The sequence below is a fragment of the Mustela erminea genome, chromosome 2 (assembly GCF_009829155.1).
Source record: "Mustela erminea isolate mMusErm1 chromosome 2, mMusErm1.Pri, whole genome shotgun sequence".
In the NCBI taxonomy this organism is placed as follows: domain Eukaryota; kingdom Metazoa; phylum Chordata; class Mammalia; order Carnivora; family Mustelidae; genus Mustela; species Mustela erminea.
The window spans coordinates 110,133,092-110,159,132 of NC_045615.1; the positions used below are offsets into that span (position 1 = coordinate 110,133,092).

The 26,041-nt window shown below is 41.6% G+C and overlaps 1 long non-coding RNA gene and 1 other non-coding gene across 3 annotated transcripts in view; one reads left to right on the top strand and one right to left on the bottom strand.

Moving 5' to 3' along the window:
* Nucleotides 1–26,041, top strand: part of LOC116584913 — a 169,174-nt gene that overhangs the window by 118,671 nt on the left and 24,462 nt on the right. The window contains exon 4 of one of the 2 annotated variants that reach the window (XR_004283377.1): nucleotides 6,874–7,514. The exons of the other annotated variant lie outside the window; for it this stretch is intronic. This is a non-coding gene — a long non-coding RNA (uncharacterized LOC116584913). Of the gene's footprint in view, nucleotides 1–6,873; nucleotides 7,515–26,041 lie in introns of those variants that run through there. 2 annotated transcript variants of the gene reach the window in all.
* Nucleotides 11,645–11,751, bottom strand: LOC116585379. Its single transcript, XR_004283580.1, has one exon. It is a non-coding gene; the product is annotated as a U6 spliceosomal RNA (small nuclear RNA).

Genomic DNA, 26,041 nt, shown 5'->3' on the forward strand with positions numbered 1-26,041 from the left:
TGACAGAGGGAGAAAGATCGCAAGCAGGCAGAACAGCAGGCAGAGAGAGAGGGGGAAGCAGGCTCCCTGCTGAGCATAGGCCCCCTTGATGCAGGGCTCCATCCCAGGACCCTGAGATCATGACCTGGCTCCATCCCAGGACCCTGAGATCATGACCTGAGCCAAAGGCAGAGGCTTTAACCCACTGAGCCACCCAGGCGCCCCTCAAGGTAATTTTAAACATGGTCTAATCTAGTGGCTAAACAACAGTTTAAAATTTCCCCATTGTTTTATATCTAGATCATTTCCAGTTTTCCCTTTGCAAAAATATTCTGCCAATACATTTTTATAAACTCTGTATTTACTATTTTAATGTCTTATTAAGTGAAGGAATTTTAGAGATTATCAAGTCCAACCATCTTGTCTCAAAGACAAGACACTGAGCTATGGGCAATTAACTGAGTTTTTTTTTGTTGTTGTTTTGTTTTGTTTTCCTCTGAGCTATGCTTCTCAAACTTTAACATGTATGGGGATCACCTGGGGATCTTATTAAAATACAGATCATGATTCAGTAAGTCTGGGATGGAACCCAATATTCTGCATTTCTGACAAGCTCCCAGGTGACATAAATGATGCACAAAATAAGATTCACACATCAGGTGAAGAATGTGAAACCAAATGTATCTGTCTGCAGAGCCCAAGTGTGAAAAACTACCCTATGCTGCCTCGCTTACCTTGGACAGACTATGGTGGCTAACTAGGACCGATGTGTAGAAGATTTCAAATGTAATTGAAGCTTAATTTAATTATGTTAGTTTAAGGATATCCTTTCTACCAGCCATTGAAGAAATGTACACCCTGGCTAAATACCCAATCGGTAGAGAGGTTTAATGGAAATTCAATGGTGGAGAGAACCATCTATCATCCAGTGACCTTGAAGGTCCTCCCAACCCCAAAGTTGAAGTTTTATTATATATGTTAATATTAGGTAGGTACTTTGAATATTTATCTGAAAAGCTAGCTCCCCAGCCATTTAAAATTCAAGAAGTCATTTTCTGATAGAAGTTGCATTGCCAGGCAGGGAAAAAAAAAAAAAAAAAACAGAAGAAATTAAGGACTTTCTCTCTTTTCTTTCTTTCTTTTTTTTTTAACCAGACTGGTTGGGAGTTAGAGACTCAAAAGACGGCCAGAGTTGTCACATGAAAGAAAACTCTTCTCTCCCTCCTCTTTCTCTTTCCTTCTCCCTCTCTCCCTCTACTCTTTTGGAAAAGTAAAACCTCACATTTGAGAAATTTTCAGAAATATAATTTGCATTTGAAGAAAATGTCAGAATTATTTAACACAAGATGAGAAGCAAAAGTGAAAATGTAAATGATTGGGGTCTCTTTACAAAAGGAAGATAGTGTCGCTTCTTAGTACAGACACATTTCTCTTTACAAGGTTTTCAAATGATAATGTTCTTCTTGAAACATGTTAAATGTCTGAGTTGTAAATTTCAAATTGTCACTGCATGATGAGCTCCTGCATGAGAGGAAGAAGGACCGCTTGTTTTTTATGCAAGCTTCACTAAAACTCCTGAAAAATTCCCATTCAAGTTGTTGATTTTACTTAAGCTTTCCAAAAACTGGAGCCCCTGCTTGATGATACTCAGGTACACAGATGAGAAAGACCCTGTTTCAGAGATCCATCCTGGTTAGCCAACGACTATGACCTTCCAGTGTTCTGGATTCCTTTTCCCAGGGACCTGTCCAACTTCTCTCCATGGGTTGGATACCTGCTGCTCATTATCCAACTTCCTTGTCAAACCAGGTTCTCCACCTGATCCTGAATACATTCATTTCATTTTACCCTCCCCTCCTCAAAACCACAAATCAGATTCTCCAACACCTGATCTCTAACCTTACATCATGTCCATCATGTCCCATTGATTTCCCTGTTCCTAATTATTCAAGAATTTAATTCCAACTGTCTCCATTCAAGTCCTTGCACTCAGCCTTTCGATGCAACCTCCGCACTGATGCCAGACTATTAATTTCAAAGGGCAATTATTCTTCTTCCTATGTGTGAAGTCCCACTTGGGCCTGAAATCTGTGACTGACTGTAGCTCAAAATTCACACTTCCTCACCTGTCATTCAAAGCCTTCTATAAACTGCCTCCAATTTTCCCACTCAGCCTCATCCCAATCTAAGCTACAGTCTAGCCACACAAAGAACACACCTCCTGAAAGATATATTTAGGAAGTTGAGTTTGCATAGTGCTTATAAGGCTTGGAGTTCAAGCCTCAGCTCCACTTTCTCCAAGCTGCATGGGACCTTGAGGTTAACTCTGAGCGAGGCTCTCATTTTTCAAAAGATACTAACAGTGCCTATCTCCTATAATCAGTGCAAGGATTCAGTTTAACTCTTAGAGCAGAACTTCCAGTTTCTTCTCAGGCATGTAGTGTTAGAACAAGCATTGCTCCTGATTTTACAACAGAAGCAGGACAAAGTGCAGCCTCATGAATTTTCTGTAGTCTAAGACCTGAGGTCCCAGGGCAATGGACTAGCCCACATTCAGAAGACACAGTCACCAGCAAAGGGGGACAAGACCTGAGCACTTGCTTGTCCAGAGCAGATGCTCACCTGGGACAGATGCAGCAGGACACCAGGAGGAAGCATTCGGCTGGAACAGCTCCTGAATGGAGGCTGCTGAGAGAGCACAGAGCCCTTAGGGCCACAGATACAAGACAGTATATGCACATTTGCAGGCTTTTTCTCCATGAATGACACTTGGTGAAAATCATGACTTGGGCCTGGGACTGGGGGAACAGCAGCCCCTGGAGAATGGACATAACATACCAACAAGAGTGTTCGCACAAATAACGGTGTCATTTATTGGGTAGTCTGATCTATCTTGCATTCATACAGGGTTTTATTCTTTACATTACTATTACGTATTTGAAGACAGGAATTCCTAGCTTATTTTTTTTTTAACAGATAGGGAAAACAGAAATCAAATAATTAGGTCTCTTTCCCAAGGGCACACAGCATGTTTCTTCAGAAGTAGTCCAAAAATCATGGTCAAGAGCTTTTTGTAGGAGTCTACTTTCTAAGTTGGTAGGAAACATCTACTCAAATATGAGATGTTAAAGGTCTTATCACACATGGGTTCATTTTGTATGGCATACTGCTATCCTGTTAGAATAAAGTAGGGGTTAATAACCCCATTTTAGAGATGAGAGAATTGAGGCTCAGAGAAATTAAGGCTTGCTTTAGATCAAAGGGCAGCACTGTTAAGGTGAAGCTGGAAAGAAAGAGCTGGGGGAGGAGAGGAGAGACGTTTCTTGAAGATTTTACACAAGGAGCAGTTTGAAACTGTAGATGTATTTTAAGAATGTGCAGATACAATCTGATGTAGTTTCAGGTTACCTTAATAGTATTCTTTCACATTTAGCCACTTAACATCCACTCCTTCTTCTTTGGCTTTGAGGAAGCTACCTCTTCCCTATTTGTAGCCTGGAAGATTCTAGGGAGGAAGATGTGCCAGGATCCATGTCCTGGCCCTTGGTCGGTTCACTGTGGGCCACACATGTCCTGAGTCGACCCAGTCAGGGCCAAGGCCAACAAGACCCCATTCTCAAGTTTTTACTTGACTGCCATTTTTTCGGACTCTCCCTTTCTCTGGTATAGATGTTGATTTGACACCACACAGAGCAGAAAATTACCCATCTTTAGAAGGAGTCAAGTCCAGAAATGAGTCTCAGCAATGTTTGTTTTTTTTTTTTAAAGATTTTATTTATTTATTTGACAGAGGGAGATCACAAGTAGACAGAGAGGCAGGCAGAGAGAGAGAGGGAAGCAGGCTCCCTGCTGAGCAGAGAGCCCGATGCGGGACTCAATCCCAGGACCCCGAGATCATGACCTGAGCCGAAGGCAGCGGCTTAACCCACTGAGCCACCCAGGCGCCCTCAGCAATGTTTTTGAGCTAAAATCAAGCCTTAAAGTCAAACCTAGGGGTGCCTGGGTGGCTCAGTGGGTTAAAGCCTCTGCCTTCAGCTCAGGTCATGGTCCCAGGGTCTTGGATCAAGCCCCGCATCCAGCTCTCTGCTCAGGGGGGAGCCTGCTTCCTCCTCTCTCTCTGCCTGCCTCTCTGCCTACTTGTGATCTCTCTGTCCAATAAATAAATAAATAAATCTTTAAAAAAATAATAATAATGACAAAAAATTGGTAAGAGTGTGAGAAATAGGCTCTTTCTTACACAATTTACATAAATATAAATTGACACACATACATATGAACCATATCTAGCACTCAACAATTTCACTTTAAAAATGTCATCTGGGACACCTGTGTGGTGCAGTTGCTTAAGAGTCTGACTTTTTTTTTTTTTTTTTTAAGATTTTATTTATTTATTTGTAAGAAAGAGACAGCCCAAGTGTGGGGTGAAGGGCAGAGGGAGAAGCAGACTCCCCACTGAGCAGGGAGCCTGATGTGGGACTCAATCCCAGGACTTCAGAATCATGACCTGAGCCAAAGGCAGAGACTTAACTGACTGAGCCACCCAGGCGCCCCAAGTGTCTGACTCTTAATTTTGGCTCAGGTTGTGATCTCCCATGAGATGGAAGTCCTGCATCAGGGTCCACACTTGGTATGGAGTCCGTTTTTCCCTTTCTCTCTGCTCCTTACCCCACTCACGTACATGCTCTCTCTCTCTCATATATAAATAAAACCTTTAAAAAATGTTATCTTACATAAATTATCAAGAATATGTGAGACAAGTTAGTTGGAAAGAGACAAATTGAAGATGTTATGACAAATAATGATATAACTATACAACACAAACTAAGCAGAGTTTAAAATAATATTGTAGAATATTAACATGTTAAAATGTTCATATCAGTGAGTAAAATACACACTATAAATTATAAGTACAATATAATTTTATTTTTGCTTATAAAATTGTGGGTTTATATGCATATGGAAGAACAGGGAAGCTATACTCTAATACATTACCAGTGATGAGAATATCAGTAAATTTTTAACATTCTTCTTTTCTGATATTTCCCTTTAAAAAACATGTTTAATTATTATGAGCTACAAAAATAACATTTAAACAAAGCTCTTTAATGAAAGGTAACTTAGAAATTACATTACAGAAAAATTAGAAAAATAAAAAGAATGACCCCATTAATAAACCTAACACTGCAATACAATTATTCTCATTCTCAAGGAACTGGGTATTTTTCTTTGCAGGATTTTTCTAGCCATAGTTTTTCCTTTGTATTATAGCTATTAAAGTATATGTACCATTTTGCATCCTGTTTTTAATCACTTAATATTTTGTGGGTGTTTTGTGTTTTACCAGATTATTACTAGATATTTCCCCCAAAGCTTATAATGGTTTTGTACCATCCTATTGATTTACTGTACTTTATTTAACCATTCCCATATTGTTGGACATTTAGGCTAATTTTCCAAAAACAAATTCTGCATTGCTATGTATTTGGGATGGTGTCCTTAGGAGAAATTCCCAGAAGAGAACCCATGTCATCATCTAAGGAAGGACTCTTCCAAAAGCATGTGTAAGGGACAACTAATCACAAGAAAGCCATCACCTGGGCTCCTGATTGCCTCTCACCAGAATTACCCCTTACTATGAGATCCTTGGGAGTAGCACCTTCTGCCCAAGCTCCCATCTTTAAAGTGCAATGGAAACAGAGAGCTTCCAAAGCCCAGAAGGAGCTGGAACCAGGCCAGCTGGGGAAAAGCTAAGAAATAAGAGCAGGATAAAAATCTTTCCAGTTACTTCTAAGTGCAACTTAAGGCTTAGCAGTCATCAGTTGAATCAATATCTGACCTAGAACCTGAGTGACTGAGGAGTTGAGTCATTCCCTCATGTCCACGTCCAAAAAGTGGAAACTGCAATGGACAGGGAGGGTCCTTCCCTGGTGAAGTAGGGCCTGTAATGCAGGGAGGCCGGCCTTGTGTCAGAAGGTCTCAGTTCCACCAGCCAGATATGTGACTGCGAGAAGATCTTCCCAACAAAATGGGGCTAATAATATTTGTCTGCCTGGAAGGCTAAGAGCCTTCAATGAGAAAAGGATATGAAAATCCTTTGTAAACTCCAGAGTGCTGTGTCTCTGTGAAGAATTAAGACTGTCTATGCTTGAAAAGACTAAGAAAATGACAGCAAGCTTGCTCACCACACGTAGTGTCTGATGGGTGTTTCTTCACTGATTCCACATTTTCTGAGCACCTGCTATGTGCAAGGTCCCGTTTTAAGTTTTTGGGATACAGCAGTGAACCGGAGAGAGAAGACCTTTCATGGAACTTTACATCCTAGTTGGTGGACACACACAGCACAGTAAACAAATAAGTAAACAAAAGAGAAAATAAAGTGGGTAACAAGAAAAAAATAAAGTGGGATGCTAGGACAGAGAGTACAGGAGTAAGGGATATTGATTTTTTCCTGTAATGTGAACACAGAGTCTCCAGAAGGTGACTTTTGTGAGGTCTGAAAGTTTCAAAGGAGCAAGCCACCTGAACACAGAGGACAAAGTACCCCAGGCAGAAGGAACAGCAAGGGCAGGATGAAGGAACAAACTTGGAAGGTGCTATAAACTGACTATTTGTGCCTCACCTCCCACTGATATGTTGAAAACCTAACCCCCAAGGTGATGGCATTACGAGGGAGGGCCTTTGGGAAGATGGAGACTCCTGAATGGTATTTGTGCTTTTATAAGAAGAGATGTCATTAAGTAGACTTACTGTGATGATCATTTTGCAACACACACATATATTGAATCACTGCATTGTATGCCTAAAACTAAGAAAAGAATCACTGTGCATTGATAATTGATGGAGGTTAAGGGGTAATATGGCAGTTTACCTACACCATTCTCTCTACTTTGGTAGATGTTTGAAATTATCCAAAAAGAAGAGACACCAGAGCTTCCTCTCTCTGCCATGTGGGGACTCAGTGAGAACGGCTGTCATCTACAAGACAAGATCTTCCTCACCAGTGCCCAACCATGCTGGTACCTTGATCTTAGACTTCCAAGCCTCCAGAATGAGGGAAAATACAATTTCCATTGTTTAGGCCATCCATCCCAGTGTTTTGTTATGAATGAGAGACTGAGACATAACAAGTCCATAGGTCTGCACAGGTTTGTTTAAAACAAGTCTCACTGTTCTTTGGTCAACAAAATGTCTTCAGCCAATGTAGTCTTAACAGGCTAATAATGCTCCCTAGGAAGAATAAATTGGTTCCTGGTGGGAGTACAAAAAACCTGACATTTTCTATTTAGGAAGCACAAATACATATACAATACATACAAAAATGTACAGTGTATCTGTGTCCAAATACCGCAAAAAGATCCTTAAGATTCAATAGTGAAAAATAGGTTGAGCAATATGGAGTTAGAGCTGGTCAAAGCCCACGATGGGGTCATTCAAAGGGAGTGTAAAGCTTTCTTTTTGCAGTAGGAATGTGGGAGTCCCAATCTCCCCATGCTATCCTGCCACTAACACCTACCATAAACCTCCAAGAGAAAGGCAGTCTTAGAGAGAAGGAGGCCCATTACCAGCTGAGAGTTTGGTGATCCCAGCTCAGCTGTGAGCACTAGAAACTGCCTCCCAAAATGTGCTTCAGTAAGACAGATCTTACTTTCCCTCTCCCATCAATGAATTTCATAATTAAGGAATCCAAGTCTGGTATGGCAGCTCCACAGTGACCTTGGGCACTGGTTCCTTCCTCATGATCTAAAAATGGTTGCTCAAGCTCAGTCATCATGTTCAAAGTCCAGGCAGCTGTAGGGAGGAGGATCAGCAGGCACCTCCCAAGAATTGGTATATATTACTTCTACTTACATTGCCAGAACTCATTCATATTACACCCCGTCCCTCCTTCCTGCTACATGGAAGGTTGTAAATAAAATCCTTAGCGTAGCAATGAGCCCAGCTCACGGTTGGCAATCTCTTATTATAAAAAAAAAGAAAGAAAGAAAAAAGAAAAAGAAAAAAAAAAGGAGGAAGAGAGAACAGATGCCAGGAGACCACCAAGAGTCTCTGCCACAGTATGCAAATCCCATGTGGACCCTCTCTCCCTGGTGAAGGAAAATTCCTTAAACAGGCTTTCATGAGTTTCTGTCTCTGGGGCCTCCCTCTGGCACCTACTGGATTTTCTAAGGTGGCAATAAAACAGTGAGATGTGAAGGGCATGTTTTCAATAGAATAACAGGCTCTAGGCACCATTATTTCAAACACTGGAGCAAGAAAGAAAGACGAAGAGGAGAGAGTGGGAGAAGAGAGGCACCCTTCCCTATTCAGGTTTATTTATATTCTCCTGTTAACACTCTATCTCCCAGTAATGTGATTTGATTAACATTCTAGAACATGACTCATCTTCCACGCTATATTTTTTCTTGCCGGGAGATGGGGGAAGAGGAAGAAGAAGTCAGACCTTCCTTTATAAGGTAAAGGAAGGGTGTAGGGAGTCTAGGGTATAGGAAGCAGGAGGGTATAGAGTACAGGTATAGGGTATAGGAAGCAGAAGGAAGATGAGGAAAGAAGAAGTCATGAAATACAATCATGCATGGAGGGATGTCTCTAAGGAAAATGTCTGTAGGGCAAGTCTGGAAACACAAGGTACTGGAGGCCCTCATAGAGGAGCAGATTCCTATAACTTGTACACAGCATGCTTCATGCTGTAATCAAGGTGTGAGTGATATACTGATGGTGGGGGAGGGGGAGAAAGGAGAGAGGTTCCATAGAAGCCAGCCATGATGATGGAGATGCCAGAAATGGGAAAGAGGCATTCAAGGCAGAGCAGAAGCCTAAAGGGATGAGGTGGGAAGCATGTCCGGGGGTGGGGGGGGACACTGGGTAGTTTGTCTAAAGTGAAGCTTACATGAGAAGGTGGTAGAGGTAGTCAGCAGAGGAAGAAACTATGTTGGAGAATGGACTTAGCTCAGGGAAGTAGTAGCAGACACAATTCAGTTACTCAGCTCCAAATGTCCTTTGTGAAGCTAACAGATTTTGGCCAATAAGTATCAAAGAGCCCCAACATAGAGGTAATGGATAAGCCCTGAGCCTGGGGGTCCTTAAGACTAAACCCCTCTGATCCAAAGAGCTACAGACACAGGGTGGCCAGATGCCTTTCTGCAGAACCCAATCCAAAACATTGCTGAAACCCCAGCAGATTGAAGATTGTCCCCTAAAATTCATGTCCACCTGGAACTTGAGAATGGGAGCTTATTTGGAAATAGGGTCTCTGCAGATGTAATTAGCTCACTTAACATGGGTTAGGGTGGACCCTAAATCTACTCTGTTGTCTTTATAAGAGGAAAAGATACAAAGAGATACACAGGGAAGAAGGCCATGTGATGAATGCAGAGACTGGAAAGTCAGGGAGAAGCTAGGACTACCAGCCACCAGCAGAAGCTAGAAAAGGTGAAGAAGGACCTTCCCCCAGAGCCCTCACAGGGAGCAGGCAGAAGATTTCAGTCTTCCTGCCTCCACAACTGTGAGAACACATTTCTGCTGTTTAAGCCACCCCATATGCGGTACTATGTCATGGTGGTCCAGCCCTGTGAGGCACAGAATCAGCAAAGGAGAGAGGCCTCCACAGAACAGTGGGCCCTCCATGCGGGGACAGGGCTAAGGGGGAAGTAACCTTACAGACCAAAGAGGGAGAAGGCGGAGAAGAGGAATAGAGGCAAACTTGCAAGTGGTGGGACACCTCTCCAACCAAGACCACTGGGGAAATTGTTCCAGTCACTGAGAAACAAAAGGAAGCGCGTCCCACGCGCACTTTCGTTGCTATGGCAAATCCATCCTCCCCCAAACACTACTACTCTCAACTGTAAATACTTCCATAAGTGTAAAGCACATAAAAAGCAGGAATGCCCCTAGTCATTCTTATTTACCACTCCTGTTTTAGAAACAAAATTAATTTGTACAACGTATCAGAGTGAATATGCCCTGAAGTCGGGAAAGCCGGTGAGCCAGAAAGCCGATGTTAGACAGTACACTCTATGGCTGGCTCTGGTGGCTGAGACAAAGCAGGGCAAAACGGACCCATGGGCTCAGGGATTTGTGATTCCAGCTCTTGTGGTTTGGATTCAGGTACATCTGTCTCTATCTTAGGACCCTCATCTGCAGAATGAGTGGGTTGAACTACCTCAGCTAACCTCCTTTCTGGCGCAGGGGCTGGGTCCAAATGGCCCATAGCTGAGCTGCGTCTTGTGACAGTCAGCCTGAGGAGGAGCACCCGGGGCTCTGCTCCCCTCTCAACCGTACAGGAGGAGGAAGGGCACACAAAGGAATAAAAAAAAAAAAAAAGTAAAAGGATTTTACAGCATGGGTCCAAATACCTGCTTCTACTTTTATCTATGACCATTTACAAAATACTATTTGTAATAGTGGTGGCTAGTGTTTATAAACACTTATTCTGAGTCAGGCCCTCTCCTAAGCACTTTTGATGTTTTATTTTATTTTAAAGACTTTATTTATTTGACAGACAGAGATCACAAGTAGGAAGAGAGGCAGGCAGAGAGAGAGAGGGAAGCAGGCTTCCCACAGAACAGGGAGTCCGATGCGGGGCTCGATCCCAGGACCCTGAGATCATGACCTGAGCCGAAGGCAGAGGCTTAACCCACTGAGCCACCCAGGCACCCCCACTTTTGATATTTTAAATATCACTCTTCACTTCGTATCTATCAGGCAGGTACCATGATCTCCCCCATTTTATTTTATAGGAGAGGACACTGTGGGACAACAGGGGTCCATGGTGGGTCCCAAATGCTGCTAGCTATCATACCCTGTGGTTTTTAAAAAATGTCAGGAAAGGGCTGTTCATTTAATATCGAGATGATTAACCAGGGCCCAGAAAGAAGGACCACTGCTCTGCCAGACTTCCCAGGGAGAACCCCTCCATCTCTTGGCTTACCTCTTTCCCCACCCAGCCATCCTGGCTAAAAGAGCCATCTTGCAAGGCCCTCCAGAGCCAGTCAGTTGAAAATTCAAACCCAGGATGTCCAACTGCCTATCACTCAGCATTACACAACTTGTGTGTAAACGTGATACAACTGCACCTTCCTGCTCCCACATGGTCAATATTGTCTCACTCCTGGAACCAGGGTCGTTTCACTGAGCCGCAGGAACTCCTGGAACTTCCAGTCCCATGGCCATGTCACTCTAGACAGCCAAGAGGGGCTCTAGGAGCTGTGGTCAGTCCCCACACTCCCCATGTGTGCAGGAGGGACTGACCCCCAGGAGGCTGATATAATTGACCCAATATCTCAAAACCTCTCTTTTGGTAGAACCAGAGCCAGATCCAAGGCAGCCAGATGAGGCACAACCAGGATCCCTGCCGTGGTCTCTGGCACCACGTGGCTTCTTCCACATGGTGTCTCTTTGACTTCTCAGCTCCAGAAAACCTCTTCCTCAGAACTTGGTCAAAGACCTATGGCAGAGAAAGTTTGTCTCATGTGTACTCCCTCTTTCCTCTCCAACCCAGGGAACTGATCCCATATCTCTGCTGCTCTAGAATCACCCTGCTCTGTCCATCTGGACACCCTGGCAGTCCCCAGCCATGCTTCTCATGTTGAAAATGGTCCCTGATGCATTTAGTATGTATGTATGTATTTATTTATTTATTTATTTATTTATTTATTTTTTAAGATTTAAAAATATGGAACGCTTCACGAATTTGAGTGTCATCCTTGCGCAGGGGCCATGCTAATCTTCTCTGTATTGTTCCATTTTTAGTATATGTGCTGCCGAAGTGAGCACTCTCTGATGCATTTAAATCATGCATACCCACCCCTAATTTGTCTGATTAATGCATCCATTCAAACCCTTCTTGAGAACCAACTGTGTTCAGAGAGTCAAGATTTTGCACTTTTCAAAGAAGAGTTCAGACCGCCCCTTGCTCCTGAGGGTTGCTGTGTAATCCCAGATTTCTGCCAAAAGAAATCTGGGGGGATTCTGTTAAAATAAATAGCTCCCTGGATCCCCTGTGGGAGAGTGGACTCTAGTTCTGAGGTAGAAACTAGTGTCAATACATTCCCAGGTGACAAGATGTGATAGCTGTTTGGGTCCTACTGCTCTGGACCCATTGTACCATTGGGGTTCAAGTGATCTTTTTGGGCAATTGACTATCCACGGTCACACCCAGGCCTTTTGACAACTTGCTCTTGTCCAGGGAAAGTGCTTTTCTCTTTAGCAGGCTTAGAACCGTCTCCCTCCCCTTCATTCCTGGTATTATTTTAGGAGAACAATGAGTCAACAGTGACTCATGCTTTCTTTCCAGCCCACTTCCTCATTCCTGAACTAACTGGGGCTCTTTTCATCTCTTTGACCTACTTAAAAAAAAAAAATAATAATAATAATAAAATAAATTAATTTAATTAAATATATATATATATATATATATGAGAAAAATAAGAGAGGTAGAACAGAGGATTCCTTACTGATGCTTCTGTTCCTCAAGTTTACATACACACAGCAAAGTGCTTGTCCTAACTCATATTTCTACTTTAGGTCGCTCCCTATAAAACTCAGCCCTTTATCAAAGCTTAATACATTTCAATCCACAAGTATCCTTCAACAAACTGGTGGGAATCTTCACCGGGGAGGGTCATATTTATGCCCCACAGTAACTCTGATGTGATGGAAAGGACCTCTTTATTCCAGGATTACATATTTCCAACATCTTTTATCATCAGAGCTTTCTAGGAAGAACAGGATTGCTCCTTCACGATGGCGGACGCCCATCCTTGATCGGAAGGAGACACTTCAGCTTGTTTCTGCATTCTCTGCCTCTCTTTCACCTGCATCCCTGCCCTTCATTTCTAATCCAGAGCTGCTGTGGCTTTGCTTCCAGGCTTTTGGTTATTTTGGTGAACATTTAAGATCCAAATAGACAAGGCTGAAAGCTCAGCGGTGTGCTAGCTATAATTCATCATCTGCCCAGCGAAACACATTCAGAAGGAAGATGCCCAAGACCAGGAGATTCCGCCACATGCTTCCAGAGCACATTCTGCATTTCCCTCTCACCAGAACACACATTTTCACATACCCAACGCTGCCTCAGATTCAGAGCATTGTTCTTTCTCTTCGAGGAAGACAGGTCCTTGTCTATCTTCCAGTCAGCCCCCTCTGCCCTGGCTCTGTTGACCCTACCAGTAATCCTGTCCTGAGCCTGTCCTTATAAAGGTCCCCAGCTTCTCCCAGAAGCCTGTTCCCCTTCCTTGCTCCTTGCATCCTCTTAAGATTTCTTCCAAAGTCCTCCTTTTTAACCATGCATGCTATGCTTATTTCTAAGCACAAAAGAACTGGGATAATTTATTATGCCCCTCTTTTTAATATTCCCCAAGGTACAAAGCAGGCCACATTCAGCACCTAAATTCAATAAATACCGAATTAGAAGGAATGTACTTAAGCATAAAGCTGTTTGAAAGCGTAAAAAAAAAAGGCAAGGGATTATGTTCTCTTAATCTTCGCTACAATTATCATCACTTTACAGAAAATGCCTTAGCAGTGACAATGCAGAAACTTTATATATAAATTTCCAAAGTTAGTTCTCATCCAAACAGTAGTTGGGAAAATGTTCTGCAGTCAAAAGATCTGAATTTGAGGTTTACCTTTACCTTATTGAATTTGAACACAAGGCATAATCTCTCTGAATCAAATCAGGATGATAACAGTAATAATAATAATAATAAGTCAAGCTTATTAAAGATTCTAAAAAGTATACCCTTGTGGCAAAGTGCCCAGCAAGCCAACATGCTCCTCAAAGACTCTACTCTCTGCGAAATCACCTGGTAGAGAAGGCCACTTTCACCTTGTGGTCCTATTGTACATAATCTCCTTTCCTTCTTTCCTCCACAGGCAGTACTGAAATGACCTCACCTAACCTCTAGGTTCCTTGTTGATTTCTGCAGGGTCTGAGCTAGCACATGCAGATGTTCGTTGATTACTTATTGAATGAAAGGATGAACTTGCAACAAATGTGGTCATTAGGATCGTGTTTACATCTCTATTTTCAGTTAAAATTCCTCATTTCAGTTTGGGTCTACTTCCCTAATTGTGTCCTGAATACTTATCAAAATGGAAAATGAACTTAATTTGTAAGGGTTCTCAAAAGTACATTTCCGCACATCTGCTTAGACTTTTGCCCTTAACCACAACCAATGAAAATGCATAAATATATGTGTGTATATGGAAGGATTATTCTGGGGAACACGGGTGGGGAACTGAGTCAGGTTAAGAAATAATGATCCCTTGTTACTGACCTAAGAGAGAGCAGATAGCTAATCAATTCACCAAAGTTATCCATTGTTGAAAATTAACCCGAAACGTGATCTCTAGCTGTAACATCTGTGTGGTAAGATGGCGTGTGAGGTTTTGCTTTTTAAAACATCACTGCTTCTCTGCACCCCCCACCCTCTCTTCCAAGAAGTCCCTTGATTCATACACAGGTCCAGCTCCTCTCACTCATGGAGATTTAGGAGTTGAGGCCCGCCTCCAAGCCATAAAACCAGCCTGTCACTGGGGCGAAATAACTCACATGGGGTTGGGGGACAGGGGAGAAATTCATCCAGAAGAATCCAGATGAGAAACGTCACTGGGACACCATCCGGCCCATCATTTGCAAAGTCTTCACCTTTCACCAGGCGCCTGATTGGAAATCAGGATGCGAAGATGCTCAGTTGCTTGGCTCCTTCCAGCTCCGTGGAGCCAAAAGCTTCACTCACAGCAACTCATGCCAGTTGCCTGCTGACCTTTTATGGGTTGCAACCCGTGTGCCTGACTAACTGATTTGTTCCAGCTGCAGCTATATTTTCTACCTTCCTTGTTACTTAATTGATCCTGGCTGTGCCTGGTCCCACAAAGAAGCCCTCTTGGACCTTGGAACATATGCTGTATATCCTGTATGGACTCCTGTGTCCTGACAAGGAACATAAAAATCAGAGATGGCAGGAGACAAGGGGAGGGAGAAGTCAAATGCAGCAGTATGAATGCAAATCATTTGGCTAGCCTCGTTGGGTCTTTGCACCACTGTCCTCTGCACCCTGGACCAACTGATCCTCTTCCTACAGACAGCACATCTCTGGAGACTCAGATTTTCTCCTCAAACTTTGAAAACAGTAACCACCTACAGACCTTTAAAGACAAAGGAAAAAACCAGAACAACAAATGGTTTGTTCTTTTCACCATATGCATTAAGTTCCTACTTGGAACTTAAGGATTTGGCATAGTGCTAACCTCCGGGGAAAAAGAAGTGAATTAGAGAGAGTCCTTGCTCTGCTGTAGTTCACATTCATGTGGGGGACAAAGATGTGAAAACAAATAACCAGAGTATTGTGGCACATGCCTTCACCTAGATCAGAAGTGGTCCAGGTACAGTAAGGGACCCCTGAGTATTCCCAGGACCTTTCCAGAGAGCCTGTGAGGTCCAAACACTTTTTTTTTTTTTAAATAAATTAATTTATTTATTTTCAGAAAAACAGTATTCATTATTTTTTCACCACACCCAGGGCTCCATGCAATCCATGCCCTCCATAATACCCACCACCCGGTACCCCAACCTCCCACCCCCCCGCCACTTCAAACCCCTCAGATTGTTTTTCAGAGTCCATAGTCTCTCATGGTTCACCTCCCCTTCCAATTTCTCCCAACTCCATTCTCCTCTCTAACATCCCCTGTCCTCCATGCTATTTGTTATGCTCCACAAATAAGTGAGACCATATGATAATTGACTCTCTCTGCTTGACTTATTTCACTCAGCATAATCTCTTCCAGTCCCGTCCATGTTGCTACAAAAGTTGGGTATTCGTCCTTTCTGATGGAGGCATAATACTCCATAGTGTATATGGAGCACATCTTCCTTATCCATTCGTCTGTTGAAGGGCATCTTGGTTCTTTCCATAGTTTGGCAACCGTGGCCATTGCTGCTATAAACATTGGGGTACAGATGGCCCTTCTTTTCACAACATCTGTATCTTTGGGGTAAATACCCAGGAGTGCAATTGCAGGGTCATAGGGAAGTTCTGGTCTCCAAAGAGGCTGTACCAACTTGCATTCCCAACAACAGTGTAAGAGGGTTCCCCTTTCTCCACATCCTCTCCAACACATGTTGTTTCCTGTTTTGTTAATTTTGGCCATTCTAACTGGTGTAAGGTGATATCTCAATGTGGTTTTAATTTGAATCTCCCTGAGGGCTAGTGATGATGAACATTTTTTCATGTGTCTGATAGCCATTTGTATGTCTTGATTGGAGAAGTGTCTGTTCATATCTTCTACCCATTTTTTGATATGTTTGCCTGTTTTGTGTGTGTTGAGTTTGAGGAGTTCATTATAGATCCTGGATATCAACCTTTTGTCTGTACTGTCATTTGCAAATATCTTCTCCCATTCCGTGGGTTGCCTCTTTGTTTTTTTGGCTGTTTTCTTTGCTGTGCAGAAGCTTTTGATTTTGATGAAGTCCCAAAAGTTTATTTTCGCTTTTGTTTCCTTTGCCTTTGGAGATATATCTTGAAAGAAGTTGCTGTGGCTGATATCAAAGAGATTACTGCCTATGTTCTCCTCTAGGATTCTGATGGATTCCTGTCTCACGTTGAGGTCTTTTATCCATTTTGAGTTTATCTTTGTGTACGGTGTAAGAGAATGGTCAAGTTTCATTCTTCTACATATAGCTGTCCAGTTTTCCCAGCACCATTTATTGAAGAGACTGTCTTTTTTTCCACTGTATATTTTTTCCTGTTTTGTCGAAGATTACTTGACCATAGAGTTGAGGGTCCATATCTGGGCTCTCTACTCTGTTCCACTGGTCTATGTGTCTGTTTTTATGCCAGTACCATGCTGTCTTGGTGATCACAGCTTTGTAATAAAGCTTGAAATCAGGTAACATGATGCCCCCAGCTTTATTTTTGTTTTTCAACATTTCCTTAGCGATTCGGGGTCTCTTCTGATTCCATACAAATTTTTGGATTATTTGCTCCAGCTCTTTGAAGAATACCGGTGGAATTTTGATCGGAATAGCATTAAAAGTATGGATTGCTCTAGGCAGTATAGACATTTTAACAATGTTTATTCTTCTGATCCAAGAGCATGGAATGGTCTTCCATCTTTCTGTGTCTTCTTCAATTTCTTTCATGAGTGTTCTGTAGTTCCTTGAGTACAGATCCTTTACCTCTTTGGTTAGGTTTATTCCCAGGTATCTTATGGTTCTTGGTGCTATAGTAAATGGAATCGATTCTCTAATTCTTATAAAAATACTAACACATTTTTGTTGTTTTTTTCCTTCATTCTCTCAGAGGTGTACAATGGGGTTTTCAAAAAACGGCATGACACATAAAGTCACAACAGATCGCAGACAGGACAATCCAACTGTCTTCTATTCAGCCAGACATTAAAGAGATTTGCAAAATTTAAAATAATTTCACTCCCCTCATATTGTTTTGTTCTGGAAAATATAGCTACTATTCATAAAAATGTTTAACTATGTCATTGTGTAATTGGTTTACTGTGATTTTTAAATTAATTAATACACTTGTAAACAAAATCTCAGGATCAATTTCTCATATTGTAAATATTGATAGATAGAGCACATGCACACAGAAGCTCTTTGAGACCTCATTCACTGTTTTCTTTTAAGGTTTATTTATTTATTTTAGAAAGAAAGAGAGCGCATGCACACGTGGTGCGGGAGGCAGAGGAAGAGAGAGAGAATCCCAGACAGATTTTCCCCTAAGCAAGGAGCCCAGTGTGGGATTTGATCACAAGACCCCAAAATCATGACTTGAGCCAAAACCCACTGAGCCACCCAGGAACCACAGGACATCATTAATTTTAAAATAATATATGAATGTGGAGAAGTTGCAAAGATATTATGTATTCTTTGCCCAGCTTCTCCCAATGACAATATCTTAAAATACAGTGCATTGTCAAAAACCGGAAAACTGACATTGGTTCAGTACTCTTAGATCTTATATGTACTTCATCACTTTTTGTATGTATTGTGTGTGTGTGTGTGTGTGTGTGTGTGTGTGTGTGTGTGTGTGTAAAGTTCTATGAAATCTTATCCCACATACAGATTCACCTAATTATAACTTTTACCAGCATACAGTACAGAACTGTTCCATCTCTACAAAGAAACTTCATGTTCCTCCTTTATAGTCACACTTGCCTCCCAACCAAGATTCCCAGCAATGGCTAATCTGTTCTTGATCACTATAATTTTGCTACTTCAAAAACATTGTATAAGTGGACACACACAGCATATAACCCTTTGAGACTGGCTTGTGTGCCATAATGCTTTTGACATCCATCACAGCAATTGGGTGTATCAGTAGTTCATTCATTTTTTTTTTTTTTTGCTAAGTATTATTCCATTGAAAATATGCACCAGCTTATTTATTTACTCACCCATTGGAGGACATTTGCACTGTTTGAAGAGTTTGGCTTTTGTGAATAAAGCTACAAATAAAGAACCCTTGTGAACAGGTATTTTTATGTACATGAATTTTTATTTCTCTAGGCTAAAAGCTCAGAATGATGTTTGCTGGCCTGTAGGGGAATATGTTTGGCTATATAAGAATCATTCCATGTTTCTAGTACTTCTCCCACCAGCAGCAGATGAGAGATCCAGGTGCTCCACAATCTCACCAGTACTTTTTATTGTTAGCATTTTTTATTTTGGTCATTCTGGTGAGTGTGTAGTGGTATCTCATTTATAGCTTTAGTTTGATTTTCTCTGACACTTACTAATGTGGGACATATTTATGTACTTACCCATATGTCTTCTTTGTTTGATCAGGTGTGTAGTCAAGTCTTTTGCCCTTGTTCTTATTGAGTTGTTTGTTTCCTTACTGCTGTGTTCAGAGAATTCTTTATATATTCTGGATGCAAGTCCTTTGTCAGATATATGGTTTGCAAATATTTTCTCCCAGTCTTGATTTGTTTTTTATCCTCTTAATAGACCTTTTGCAGAGCAAAACTTTTAAATTTTAATGAAGTCCAATGTGTTGATTTTTTCCTTTATGGATTGTGCCTTTGGAACCAAATCTAAGAACTCTTTGCCTAGCCCTAGGTCAGGAAGGTTCTTTCATAAATAATTTTTAAGGATGTGAAGTGTCCGTAGACCAAAAAGTGTGAGAAGTATAAGCCTAAATATATGTGCTATACTTTCAGAGTGTACAGAAAGACTCTTTTTAAACAGTACTAGTTATAATCATACTTAATTTTGCTCCTCACTTTTTAAACTACCCAGAAAACAAGTCTATTTTGTTTTGAGAGTTGGAAGAATACAAAGCATTTTGGAGTTCCTCATTTTAGAGAAATAGCTGGAGAAGTTCAGTGACTTTCCCAAGGTTACACAATTAATAAGGAGCTGATACAGGATTCTAAACAAGGCAGTGGGTCTCAATGGATATGCTTATCTCTCTTTGTACTATTTCCTGTAATTCCCATTTCTCATCAACATATCCGGTTCTTTAACATTGTCATTCAATACTCACCTCTGTTTTGACACCCATAAATATCCTCCATTTACATGTAATGTATATATATAGAAAAATAGAGCACTGTTCTCTCTTAGACACGGATTTCTTCTTTTCTTAATTCATCTCTTTAGCATTTAATGAGTATCTGTCCTGTGCCCATTGCTGTAAAATGCTCTGGGAATAAAAAGATGAAACACAATGCCTACTCTCAAGGAGTTTCTGTCCAGAGAGATAAAAAACAGCAGTGACATGGTGCAGTATGCATACAGATGGCTTGCCAGGACTCTCAGTGAAATTTGTTGAGCGCTACAGTTGCAAAGCCCCATCCATTTCCAAACTTCTTTTGCACTGGAGGCATGTGTATTATAATTTTTGTTGTGGTAAATAAGGTCACTGGATGAAGACCTGAAAATGAATTGTTGCAGGGTCTAGAGGAGGGTGCAGCATGACCCTAAAGATGAGAAGATGGTGAAGGCTCAAAGGAGGTAAGATTTAGGATAGGTTTTTAGAGGATGAGTTGACATTCACAGAGAGAGAAAGGAGTGTTTGGGAGAGAGGTGCACACATGCTCAAAGACATTATGCCAAGAAATAGTGAAAAAAAAAAAAAGGAAATAATAACTGAGATCTAAAGAGTGATTTATACTCCTATCACAAAATGATGGCTGATTAGTGACCAAGTAAATGGTACAGGGGAAAGCATCAGGGGATGCAGAGGACAGAGAGAAAGTGTCGTGGGGAAGGTCAAGTTGGAACCAAAAAACAAATATCTGCAAAGGCAAAAGATGTTTGAGGCTTTTATTTTTAATCTATTAGGATGGAATTTGTGAAATTCAAGGATGGAAAATGTTGTCCTAGGGATATTTTTAACTTGGGGAACAAGCTTCTTCTACCTCTTGGAAAATGGAAGACCACTAAAGTATTTTTCAGGTGTACCATGACATCACATGCATGAAAACCCTTGAGAGAAAAACTTGAGAATCCCACATGGTCTCAGTATCCCCAGGAAGGTGGTTCAGGATCATGCTTCCTATCATAACACAAGAGGATTTAGAACATCAATGCTCCTGATGAATTCATCACGGGCCACCTCTGGCAGGTATGGATCAGAGCCCTGTGGCTCTCCTTTCCTATGGTCCTAACACAGAGACAGGAAACAGGAGATTTAAGTGCAAAAAAACTGTGGCTTGAAAGACCTGTATTTCATGTAAGCACATCAGTAAATGGCTTTTTTGTTGTTGTTGTTCTTTTTGGCAGCAAAAATCATAAGAACAAAGATTACTAAGGTATATTTGGGTAAAATTAATTTTAATTTTAGTGATTTTTCTTTTTTTCCCCCACACTGTCACCACTTTTTAAGTTCCCACTTTGCAGTGTTAGGGACTCCCAAGTAGAGGCACAAAAAGCACCCTTAAAATATTTTTAAATTGAATAGATTAGTGATAGTTTTAATTTCTCTTGCAAAAATATTTCACGGGAAGATAATTTTCACTGAAAGGCAGGTAAGAGAATATAGGCACAGGAAGGAAATGAACCAGTTTTATTTTTTCTTTTCTAACTAAGATTTCTTTAAAGAAGGACCAGAACTGAAGCTTATAATTTGGTTGCCAGTAGGGTTGAAACTTGTTTCATTTCAGATTGGGATCCAGATGACCCTCTGTGTTCTTTATGTCTAGAAAATCTGACTCTACCCAAAGATTCTAGGCAGAAAGTTATGTGTTTGTTTATTCATCAAAACCTTCTAACTGGCTTCTCTTCCTCTCTTTCTTGAGTGAAGAGGGACCCATCAAGTGAAAGGCTTGTCAACATGATTAATTTAGTTTCAACAGGTATTTATTAAGCCTCTGTTGTATACTAGTCACTGTGATGAACATTGGGATGCAGACACATAAGAGTTCTCGTTCCTGCCCAGAGAATGCCTCAGTTATAGTGGGAGGTGGGAGTGCCGTATGCTGTGGAAATGTGAGAAAGGACATTTGGTCCCAGCTGGAGATGTCAGGGAAGATGTCCTGAAGGAAAGGATAACCTGAGCTGAGACAAGAGGGACCAGACAAGACACCTGGGTTCTGGGAGGGGACACATGCAGGGAGAAAGTTGCCTCATTTAGAGAGACCAAGAGATGGCATGGGGTGTCTTGGAAGCCACAAGTAGTTCCCAAAACCTAGAGCAGAAAGTTTCCTGCTAATCAAGGAGAGAACATCCTGAGATAATTATTGGCGAAGTGTGGAGAGTCTTACCGCCCCGGGAAGCACCAGTGAATCAAACAGGGTCCTGGCAAGAACAGACCAATGAAACCACTCATACCACAGGGTCAAGGGACCAACAAAGGGCATTGACGTACACAAGCACTAGCAAGCAGGAAAAGCCAATACCACTCTCGGGCCTGGGGTTCAAGGGAAGTAGTGAGATCTAAGACTATGAAGATAGTCACCCACCGTTGGATTTGTATAGGGGGGCCCAGGCATGCCTAGGTCTCTGGCACTGCAGCACAGAAAAAGTGGGCAGCCCAGGCCTCCACCCACCTCCCTGCAGCTTCCTATCTCTACCCAGCACCTCCCACTGGCCAAAGCCAACCAGAAGCCCTAGGAGGTAGGGGTCAGCCCTTGGGACACAGAACATCCCCACTGCCATGTTCTGTATCCAAAGACAGCCACAGTCAGTGTTGACTTTCATAACGGTATGAACAATGTCAGTTAAAAATTTTTAAAGGGACAAATACCACTGAAACAGGGTGTTTAGATAAATGTTACCAACACAGGTAAATTCCATTATAATAAGCTTCAGGTAACAACTGAATGGTTTCCTTTATTTTGTTAAAAGCATACACATGCATTGGTAAAAACCACCTTCTTAGTGTTTCAGACCTAGATCTCTTCTTTGTATAAGCCCCAGGATATTTATTTGATTCAATGACTGGTTTATGGGAATTTAGCTGAGTTTGGGGGTGGTTTTTTTTGTTTTTGTTTGTTTGTTTGTTTGTTTTTTGTTTTGTTTTCCTGATTTATGTTTAGGTGAGGGAAGTTAGGGGAAATAATGTTGATGGAAGAACAAAAGATGAAGAGGGGAACATTTGCTCAATGCTTACTATGTGCTTGTAATCACAATCTACACAACCATCCTCTGGTTTTCTCATACACTGTAGAGAGATCAGAAGCTCCTTATATCACTAATGGGGCCAGGATTCAAACCTGGGTTTTTCCAACACCAAAGCCCATCTTCTCACAAATCCAGTGTCTCCACATTAACATGTCATGTGGCCTTATAAGCCAAAGTTCTCTGCTGAAAAATGGGGAAAATATCTTTTCTATCTTCTGTCCCTTCCCTTCCCTTTCTTCCTTTTCTTCCCTTCTTCTCTTCCCTTCCTTTCTTTCCCCTTCCCTCTTTCCTTCCTTACCTTTTCCCTCCTTCCTTCCTTTGTCTTTCTTTCTTTCTTTTTCTTTCTCCCTCTCTCTTTTTCTTTCTCTCTCTTTCTTTCTTCCTTTCTCTTTCTTTTTCCTTCCTTCCTTCCTTCCTTCCTTCCAGTCTACCTTCCTTCCTTCCTTTTCTTAAATTCCATGTATCATAGGCAAAATCTTTTTTATCTTCCATCCCTGATGTTTTCTTTAGAAAATGAGTCCTAGGGGCGCCTGGGTGGCTCAGTGGGTTAAGCTGCTGCCTTCAGCTCAGGTCATGATCTCGGGGTCCTGGGATCGAGTCCCATGTTGGGCTCTCTGCTCAGCAGGGAGCCTGCTTCTCTCTCTCTCTCTCTCTCTCTGCCTGCCTCTCTGTCTACTTGTGATCTCTCTGTCAAATAAATAAATAAATAAATCTTTAAAAAAAAAAAGAAAATGAGTCCTATATGATAAACATTATAACCTTTAGTTTTTGAATAATTATTAAGTGGGTCAGCACTGCAAAAAATACCTTTCTAAGTGGACAATCTATGTGAAGAGCAACTACAACAGGATAACAAAACCTGCTTGTATAGGCTCCAAAGGGAGAGATGAGCTTTGCTATATAGAATTCCTTCTTCTTAGGGATTATACCCGTTAAACATGACCTAAAAAAAATGCAAGAAGGAGGTATGTGTGTTCTATTTTACCTGTTCTGGTTCAGGGGCTATTTGAGTTTTAAATTTCTGGAAAATTTTATCTTCTCTGGATTCATGTTTTGCCTGCAATCCAGTTATTCCTCAAATGCTTCACCTGAAAAATCATCAACAGGACTATTGTGGCAACAGGAAAAATCCCTGACTCAACAATTCACACATGCTGAGAAAACCCAGTTTTAAAGCAATCAACTTAGTGTTAAACAAATCAGAAAGTGAAGACCAGATGTTTCCACAGCCCTTCCCCACTTACTCCTTCATTAAAGACGGCACTTTAAGACGATCTGAATTTCCAGGTATCCCATGAAGTATTATCTACTACATGGACTCCTACCGAGCATTTCTCCTTAAAGCTTAGAATTAAAAGAACAGACCCAAATCAAAGGCCCAGGACAGTGCCCAGCACATCAGAGGACAGCCAACAAATGTGAATCCTTATCACTCCTTCCAGATAAAGAGCCACCTCTAAGAGTTTTGAGTGTCTTCTGCCCAACTGAATTTTAAGCCTTCCTATGCTTTTTTTTCCCCTGTCTGCTGCACTCATTCACTAAGGCATTAAATGGTCACTGTGGACTACCTAGGCTGTCCCTTCTCCACACTCAACTCCTAGAATGTCTGGGTTACTATCCCCAACAGACTGGTATCTCTCAGTACAGCCGCCGTCTCTGTAATATGTATCAGATATAATTTTGATACACTCTAAGTCAGGTAATTTGAAATCACAGATTGGACAAAATTGAGAAGTCATTGATGGTGCACATTGGCAGAGCTAGGTCTGACTCTGACAGGGCGACCATAAAATCCTTTTGGATCAGTGCTCCATCAACTGTATGATGAGGTACAAAGTTTCCATGTAACCTGTAGGGTTTTGATATGCTATTCCCTCGGGTCATAAAACCTCCTCCCAACATCTTTCATACCCAAGTCTCATTTCTTTTTTTCTTTTTCTTCTGGAAAAGTTTGAACATATACAACACTAAAAAGAATACCATCATGGATTCCCATCTGCTCATTGACCAATTTCAATACTATGATTTCATGCTCAATGTTGTTTGCTCTGAGGACCCGGGAGTGGGTCTAAATGGAAAACAAACCACACCTGAAGTTGGGACTTTACTCAAAGGACAACAGGGAGCCCTTGTTGGGTTTTAAACAAGAAAACGGCATGGTTTTCAGCCAAGCTTGCTCTGGTCTTAGGAAATGGATCGGGAAGGGGCAAGACTGAACTCTGGAATACAAGGGAGGAAAGTGTTGGGGGAAAGTAGCTGGAAACATAAAATATAGTGGAGGAGGCAGCCCCTCCACAAATAGATGGGATGAGCTTGGTCACGGTGTGGAGACACACTTTGCACCAGCCAGATACCAGCGGGGAGGTTCCCACCCTGGGAATCTGAGAAGGCTTCTTGAAGAATGGTATGGTCTGAGTTTGTTCCTGAAGCAGCTATAATTGTATTCCAGTGCAAAGAGAGTTTACCCAGCAAAGAACATTGTTTATGGTGCATTGATAATTAAACCTGACCCTCCATTGCCATGCTCCAGTGACCTTCAGTTAGAAAGACCCAGCATATGTGTGTTGTTAGTTTAATGAACAGCATTTCCACCACCGCCCCCCAGACAAATTTCCAGCAAGTCTATATGGTGCTTTAAGAGTCATTACCGTGGGCGCTCACACTTCCAGCATAAAACTTCAAATGAATGTTTCTCCCAACCACTTTGCTTTCTCATTGAGGCTGTTCAAATGTCAGTGGTTTTAGCACTGAGCTTAACCTTTACGCATTTTCACCAGAGTTTCAGAAACACAGCCTGTGCTGGATTTCCCTTACGGCGGTGGGTGGGAATGTTTTATACACACAGTTATAAGCCAAGAATTCTGGCAGCGCCATCAAACTGCCTTCGAGACATCATACATGTTTGAGTGCTTGCAATAAGGCAATGGTTCTCCATCACACGCAAATGCCAAGCACATAATAGTCATTTGTTTATTTACTCATTCAACAAAATATTTACCAAAGGCCTACTATAGAATACTCTCAGGGCGATAGGAATACGAGACTGAACAAAATGAAGCTCCTGTCTTCATGGGGCTTATGTTCTCATGGAAGAGACAGCTCATTAAACAAATAATGGATCAGGAGGCCATAAGAGCTGCATGCAAAAAAATAAGTAACCATGGTGAAAAAGCTAGAGAGCTCTGGAATGAATGGAAGCTGTATTCCAGTGGATTCCAATGAATGGGGACACTATTTTATGCGAGTGACTAGAAAAAAGTCTCTGGCATCTCTTCTACTTCAGAAATACTATAAGATAATTTGACCTAAATGTGAGTGGTATACAGCTGATATTCATTATTTGTGGCTTCTGTATTTGCAAATTTGCTTTCTCACTAGAATTTATTTGTAAGTTCAAAATCAATACTTGTGGCACTTTCACAGTTGTCTGCAGATATGTGAAGAGTGGCAAAAATTTTGAGTCAGTCACATGCACCTTCC